The sequence below is a fragment of the Mandrillus leucophaeus genome, unplaced genomic scaffold (genome assembly GCF_000951045.1).
Source record: "Mandrillus leucophaeus isolate KB7577 unplaced genomic scaffold, Mleu.le_1.0 Scaffold367, whole genome shotgun sequence".
Classification (NCBI taxonomy): domain Eukaryota; kingdom Metazoa; phylum Chordata; class Mammalia; order Primates; family Cercopithecidae; genus Mandrillus; species Mandrillus leucophaeus.
This window is the reverse complement of record NW_012103887.1, coordinates 2,019,926-2,026,916: the sequence shown is the minus strand read 5'-3', so window position 1 is coordinate 2,026,916 and position 6,991 is coordinate 2,019,926. Positions and strand designations below refer to the sequence as shown.

The window sequence follows — 6,991 nt, the reverse complement described above, 5'->3', positions numbered from 1 at the left end:
TAATTTAGAAAATGTTCTTTCAGATTCACAGCTCATTCTTGGCAATGTTTTGCAAATTTTTTAGAATTATTAAAATGTTTTTTAGAATTATATAGAATTCTTTTCATATATGAGCAGTAAGATTTCAGAGACTTTCCATTTCTTTTTCAATGACTTCTTAAATGATCTGAATTGGTGACACTCAACTGACCGGGTATCAAAGTATCTGTGTCAAGATATGGGTGAGTTGCCCCAGAGGCCTTAGTTGTATCCCAGGGAACGAACCACACCAGAAAAGGTTTAGCAGAAAAACTTACCTATACCAGAAAGTGATTGCAAAGAGCATAAATATATTCTACCCAAAGCAAATTGGATATATTCCCAGTTTAACTTTTTTATAATGTTTGCCAAATGTATGTGAACATGATTATCATTTTTATTTGTACTTTGAGTCTTATTGAGACTAAAGCTATCTTCATTGGCTTTTGGCCTTTTCCTTTTCTTTTCTTTTCTTTTCTTTTGTGAATTGCCATTTTGATTTTTTTTTTTTTGAGATGGAGTCTTGCTCTGTCGCCCAGGCTGGAGTGCAGGGGCATGATCTCAGCTTACTGCAGCCTCCATCTCTGGGGTTCAAGCAATTCTCCTGCCTCGGCCTCCCGAGTAGCTGGGATTACAGGCATGCACCACCACCACGCCCAGCTAATTCTTGTACTTTTAGTAGAGATGGGGTTTCACCATGCTGGCCAGGGTGGTCTTGAACTCCTAATCTCAAGTGATCTATTCACCTTGGCCTCCCAAAGTGCTGTGATTACAGGTGTGAGCCACCACACTCAGCTGCCATTTTAGATCTTTTGTCCATTTTTCTCTTTACATTTTATCTTTTTTCTATTAATTTGTATCACTTTAAAAATATATATCTAAGATAGTAGACTTCATGTTTTGCATGTGTCACAGATTTTTTTCTGTGAATTAACCTTGTTTATGATGCTCTTTGCTATATAGGAAGTTTAAATTTTTATAATTAAATCTACAACTCTTATCTTTTACAAGCTCTGTTTTTAGTCTTATTTTTAGTAAATCCTTTTTCATTGCAAGACCTAAGAATATTGACCAAATAATAGTAGTAATAATGGGAGTAATAACAATAATTACAACTGTTATATCTATTTATTTAGTACACGTTATTTGCCAGAGATCTCACCAGACATTGAAATTATGGAATTATATTTCATTCAATTATTAGTCCAGCAACCTGGGTGACCTTATCTTGCAAATGAGGAAATTGAGGCTCATAGAGGTTTATCAGTTTAACCTTGCCCAAGGTCACTGTTATCTGCTTGACTTGGCAGCACTGAGGGACAGGTGCTGAGTCCGGAGGGCAGGCGAGACAGGTGGGCTGGAAAGCCAACTGGGATGGGAGAGCATACATAGCTCCTTTCCCTGTGGTAGTAGAAATTCCTAGTCATTACTCTGCATTTTATTGACTAATCTTCCAAACAAGCTTTAGGCTCATTTTGTCAATTTCAAGTGAAAAATCCTTTTGGAAATTTGACATTAAAAATAAAATCTTCACACCCAAGATCATGCAATGTCTCATTTATTTAGGTTTTCTCTCACACTCTAAAGTAATATTTTATAGTTTTTTAAATATGTTCTGGCACATCTCATAAGGAGAGTATATTATGAATGGGATCTTTTTAAAAAAATTATATTTCTAATTGGTTATTTCTAATATATTGTAAAACTTCTGATTTTTATATGTAGACCTATCTGGCCACCTTACTTGATTCTCTTCTTTGTTCTAAAACAATTTTCCAGTTGATCATCTTGTAGTTCTTTGGTAGACTGACCCAGGTTTATAACATTTATATTATCTTGCCACTTATTTTGACAGGAAGTGTAATTTATCTATTGTGTGTAGAATTGATCTGGTTTTCTGGCTTGCTAGTTAGCAGCAAAAACATTTAAAAGTTAACATTAAACAGTCAGTGTCAGCCATGCACGGTGGCTCACACCTGAAATTCCAGCACTTTGGGAGGCCGAGGTGGGTGGATCACTTGAGGTCAGGAGTGCGAGACCGACCTGGCAAATATGGTGAAACCCCATCCCTCTCTACTAAAAATACAAAAATTAGCCAAGCCTGCTGGCTGGCTCCTGTAATCCCAGCTACTTGGGAGGCTGAGGCAGGAGAATCGCTTGAACATGGGAGGTGGAGGTTGCAGTGAGCCGAGCTCGTGCCATTGCACTCCAGCCTGGGTGACAGAGTAAGACTGTGTCTCAAAAACAAACAAACAAACAATAACAACACAACAGTCAGTGTCATGTATTCCAATCTAACAATTGAAGTAGTCTCTTTAGTGTGTTCTCAGTCTCTCCAGGGAAAGAAACAAAATGGAGAGCTGGCCCGTTCCCTTTTAATTTCACCAAGATAGGGTCAGGGTATATTAGGAAAATTGCCCTGTCTTAGTGGTGGTGATGAGAAGGAGGATTTAGATGGGTGTAATGCTCTTATTCTGTCTTCTCTGTGGTGGCATCTTTGCTCTGATGGATTTCAGTACTGTAGTTTCTGGATGTTGAATTTACAGCTCTTTTTTTTTTTTCACTTTATTAATGCTTCTGGATGCAGTGGTCATACTCACCCCTCCCCACAAGCCCCAGTCCCTCTGCCCCTGACCTCTCAACATGCAATTTCCTCAGTTCTTGCTGGCTGCACCCCTGAGTCTCAGCCTCATTCTCTGCCTGACCCTCTGGCTTGATAGTCCCTCCCAGCCTCTGCTCTCAGCTCCCAGGTTCCCAGCCTCTGAATCGAGGGTCCTACCGGATAGGAATTGATGGTGACCTGTGAAAACTAACTGTCAATGCCTCACTCTGCATGCATCTCCAATTCACTTTAACGTGTTTTAATCCGTTATGGTTTTGGGTAATGATATGGTTTGGATCTGTGTCCTCATTTCTATCTCATGTTCAATTATAATCCCTAATATTGGAGGCGGGGTCTCGTGGGGAGTGATTCGATCATGGGAGCAGATTTCTCTTGAATGGTTTAGTACCATCCTCTTGATATTAGCCTCATGACAGCGAGTTCTCGCGAGATCTGGTTGTTTAAAAGTGTGTGGCGCCTCCCCCTCTCCTTCCTCTTGCTCCTTCCTGCTTTAGCCGTAAAACATGCCCGCTCGCCCTTCACCTTCTGCCATGATTGTAGGTTTCCTGAAGCCTCCCCAGAAGCTGAACAGACAGTGGCTCCAGGCTTTCTCTAAAGCCTGTAGAACCATGAGCCAATTAAACCTCTCTTCTTTATAAATTACCCAGTCTCAGGCATTTCTTTATAGCAATGTGAGAATGGCCTCATACAGGTAACCTATGAATTGGACTCCACCTAGAGCTCCAGATGGGAAACAGGAGACGTAAGACCTCTCTGTCCTCAATTTTATCCTCATTTATCTTATATATCTGTCTCTTTTCTTGCTCAAAAGGGAAAATTGGGACGACATTTGCCAGCTTCGCTTTCTTGCATCCCTTTCTTCTGAAGCCCCCGAAAAAGAAAAAATTCCTTTGAAACTTACCTTTCACCATTTTTTTTCCATCATGGCTTTGCAGTCATAGAAAGACTTGGTATCTTTTCTGCTCCCCTCCAAAATTAATCTTATTTGCAAATAAAATATTACTGCATTTTTTCTTTTTGTAAAATCAAATGATAATCTCTATCCCTATCTGCCCCTCAACAATTAGGGTAAAGATCATGTACTAAATGATTCTGAAGACATTACTTTAGTTACAAGGTTATTAAAAGAATTGCAGATAATTTTGTTTCTGTCTTGATTTTTCTTACCTCAGTGGCACCTAGAGGCTCTGGCCAGGGCCTCTAGGACAATGTTGAGTAGTAGGACTGATAGAAGGTAGCTGCCTTATCCTGACTTTCATGAAGTTACTTTAAATGTCACCACCAAGTTATGATGTTTTCTGGCAAATATCCTTAAGTTAAGGAAAACGCCTTCTAGTTTTAGTTTACTAAGAGTTTTCTTTTTTAAAGATGAAGCATTAAACGTTAGTGCTTTTTTTTGCTTCTATTGGTATTGCATAATTTTTCTACCAGGTTAATATACCCAGGTGGGTAAAACGCTATTCTGCCCAGGTTAGTAAATCGCTATTTCTAGCTATTCTAATCATTTGAATTGAATTTCTCTAGTGGCAAATAATGACTAATAGCATTTAATAGCAATAGAAGAGGAGTGTGTTGAAAATATAGTGGGGATATTTTGAAGAAACAAAGAGCTGAACAATGGAAGCGCAAGGAGAACCAAGACTGCTTGGAGGAGCCGAGCAGCAGAAACTAGCAGATCGCGTTGCTCCTACGACACCATCATATCATATTCCTCCAATTACCTTTATTACCTTATGATGTTTTCTTCTTCTTTTTTTACTTTTAAAATGGTTTCATTTTATGTCCAAATAATGAACAGAATGTTGTACCCATAAATTCTACTTTCCAAAAACAATTAGGAGCTTTTTAAAAGAAAACCACATAATAAAGTTTTAAAAGGCACTGGGATTCATCTGCTTCTAGATCATTGCTAGGCTAGAAAAATAAAGTTTGTTCTACCAGGAATCACAGGTTAGAACCAAGTATTCTCTGAAGTGGAAATTCTAGAGTGTAATGCCATTCTGGGCAAAGATTATTCAGTTCTCATCCCCAGCATCCACAACTACCTATCAGAAGGGTTAAACCAGGTCAAAACAGTCCAGCATAATTAGGCTTCATCAAGCAATGTCATTATGCTCTTCTAAGATGCAAATAAACCAAAACAGGAAATTCTAAAATCACAATAATATTTGACGCTGTCATACAAATTGTTAGTTCCTTGTTTTATCCCCCCTTCTGTAATATTAATAAAGGGAATATTTTACTGCAAAGAATATTTTATTTTACACATCACTGGCCATGAATTTTTGCCATTCATTATTATACAAATGCTGCCTACTACCATTATCCAAATGGCATAACCATTTAACATCCACAATTCACTTCTATAGTTATAAGTAGAATTTTCACGTGAAATCTTCACTGATAGATGTACTTATGTAAATCAATGTCCTTTGGAGACTTGGAACTACTAAATTATTGGTTTATTTTTTACATAAGGTCACTTAAATGAAAAGTGATTAAAATATATCTTTCCTACATTACTATCTGCAAAACATCAGCTATTACGGATGTTAGATTCCAAGTCTCCAAAGGACATTTTCAGAAGTACATCAAGAAATGTTTATAGAGATGTTTAAGAAGCATCTTCATGTCCACATCCGGTTGTAACTGCTGTACCATTTTCTCTTCCAGCTGCTTCCCTTTGCCTGCAAGAGGGACTCGGATAAGATGGATGTTTTGCTTGACTTCTTTGATATCCTGGACTTTCTGTACCTCTTTATTTTTCTTCAATCTGTTCATTATAAATTTAACTTGGCGTTTCTGTTTGATCTCTTCAACTCTCTTCATTGCATCAATGGTTTTATTCCATAGCTCTCACTGAATTTGATAGGTTCATTTCTACGTTTTTCAAATTCAAATGAATTATCTACTGTAAGCTCTTTACCAGCTGCTTTCCGGAATGCCTTGGTCTGCCTAACTTTGCAAGGATTGTGCTTCTTTTTTAACTTTTTTATGCCGTTTAGATTTACAAAATCTGAACACCTTGCAATCGTTGCGGACGAACATCATGCTGTGGCCAGGGTAGATGGGCCCCAAACAGAAATAATACTTCTTGATACGTGTGTCGAACCTGTGTGGGTCTTCACCAGCCAAACGCCAAGCTTGAGAAGAAGTGACCACCTTATGATGTTTTCAAGAACTAAATTTCAAGCAGAGAGAATCTTATTCATCTGCTTTAGGTCACATGTCTACTCCATGGTTGAGCAGAAGTAGTGTGGGCTCTTCCAGAATAGGGGAAGAACAATTCCTTAAAGAAAGTAGCATTACAGAAAGAAGTTTAGGGGTTGGTGGTGAGAAAGAAATGTGTTCGGCAGGAAAAACACTGTCATAGTACATGCTAGAGTGGATGTGCTAATTTTTTAAATATTTTTTGCATCTATATTGTGCATATATATTTGCATCTCAAAGATGGAATTAGTTTATCTTGTGCTTGTTTGAAGTTTTCTATCCTTTTTGGTATATTTTTAACAAAGTTTCATTAATAGAAAAACTTCTTTTCCTAGATTGATTGGTAGAACCTGTCTGATTTTGGTGTATAATTACTATTTGTTTGGTTTTAAATATGTATTTTTGGCTAATTTATTATTTCTTACATGAATAATGGTGTACTTGGGTTTCCTTGCCTCTTGAGTAAATTTTGACCATTTATACTTTCATAGAAAATGGTTTATTTCATGTAAATTGTCAAATCTATTGCTATACATTTGTATCCAATATTTTCCTGTATTTTAAGCATTTCTTCCTACTAGTAGTTCAGGCATTTTTCCCATTCTTATCCTGCTTATTTATGTTTTCTCTTTTTTTCTGAAACAGCTCTATTTTATTGGACTTTTCAAAGAAACTGCTTGTGCTTTTATCATGTGTTCTTTAATTAAATGTACTCATTTGACTCTTCTATTTCCATTGATTCCTTCCACTTTTTACATGTTATTTTGTTGTTAACTTTCTTGCTTCTTGAGTTGAATGCCAGTGTATACATTTTTATTACATTTTCTGAAAAGTTCATTATGTGGTTATAAATATTCCTGTGAATGCTGCTTTGGCTGCTCCTCATAGGTTTTTCTAAATACAGTTGATCCTTGAACAATGCAAGGATTAGGGGAACTGACCCCTGCACAGTTGAAAATTCACATATAACTTTTTACTCCCCCCAAAGAACTAATAGCCTACTGTTGGCTGGAAGCCTTAGCAATGACATAAACAGTCATCAACACATATTTTGTATGTCATTTGTATTCTATACTGTATTCTTAAGACAAAGTGAGCTAGAGAAAAGAAAATGTTATTAAGAAAACTGTAAAGAAAATA

The 6,991-nt window shown here is 37.1% G+C and overlaps 1 pseudogene across 1 annotated transcript; it reads right to left on the bottom strand.

The window, feature by feature from the left end:
- Positions 1 to 5,201: 5,201 nt before the first annotated feature.
- LOC105546755 lies at positions 5,202 to 5,785 on the bottom strand (annotated as a pseudogene). The gene has a single exon (XR_001007137.1). The product of XR_001007137.1 is annotated as a probable ribosome biogenesis protein RLP24 pseudogene (transcript).
- Positions 5,786 to 6,991: the final 1,206 nt, after the last annotated feature.